Raw genomic sequence first — 1,054 nt, 5'->3', positions numbered from 1 at the left:
TGTGTGTGTGTGTGTGTGTGTGTGTGTGTTTGATAATGACAATGACAATCTTTGTTCATCTCGCAGGGAGAAATTTGTCTTGGTCGTTAAATGACAGTGGCAGTAGACGTTACAAAAGTTAGACGGGCCTTGTTCATGTTTAAACTTTGAAATGTCTTTTTAGCACTCCGTTCACAGAGCTCAGCACACTCTTCCTTGCTCAACTCGTCTCTTAGCCTCTGTATGTGTGTGTGTGAGGGGGTGGGGGCAGAAAGAGGAGACGAAAGCAGACGACAGAGCATTGCTAGAGAGCAGGAAAGGGTGTGAAAGAAGACAAATTTAGAGAAGAATTTCTTTCCCGTCATCACCGGGGTTCGAACCCGGGACCTTTGCATGAGGGGCAAACACCCCAACCTCTAGGCCTTGAGAGCCCCCTTAAAATGTTTACACAGTCTGGGACTTGTTCAAAATCTTGCGCAGTCTTTTCGGGAGACCTGTCCCGACTCTTGACACAGTCTGTAGCCCCCATTCAGGATGTCGACAATGCGCCCCAGTAAAAGCAAAGAACTAGATGTATCTAGAGCGTAACGAACAGTGTCAGTATTCAGTATGACTCTAAAACGACACCAGAGACCAAGATCTAGCGGTATACGTTTACATTGCTATGTTTCTGATGACACATAATATTATTATCTTTTCCATCGTGATAAGATCGGATAACTACAACATTTTCGATTTTGATTTTTACGTGTAACTTATTCTCTAAAGCATGTTTCATAATGTGCTGGTGAATAATTTATATTTAAATAAACACAAAAAAGGGACGTAGTTGTTAACAGTTAACAGTATGAAAATCAGATAACCCAAAGCCGCCCTCTTAATAAATCAGTTTTTCCTTCTCCTGAAAATGTTTCCCGATGTCACCTAGTAGAGGCTATCCGGTCTTAATGCGACGGCGACGATGTTCGTTGTATTCCTTTCACTTTCAGTGTGCTGTTGGTCGTCATGGGTTCAACTGGCAGTGTGTGTGTGTGTGTGTGTGTGTGTGTGTGTGTGTGAGTGTGTGTGTTCCCGG

Source organism: Aplysia californica, unplaced genomic scaffold, assembly GCF_000002075.1.
Source record: "Aplysia californica isolate F4 #8 unplaced genomic scaffold, AplCal3.0 scaffold01008, whole genome shotgun sequence".
Lineage (NCBI taxonomy): Eukaryota > Metazoa > Mollusca > Gastropoda > Aplysiida > Aplysiidae > Aplysia > Aplysia californica.
The sequence above is the reverse complement of the archived record's forward strand: the minus strand, read 5'-3'. Positions refer to the sequence as shown.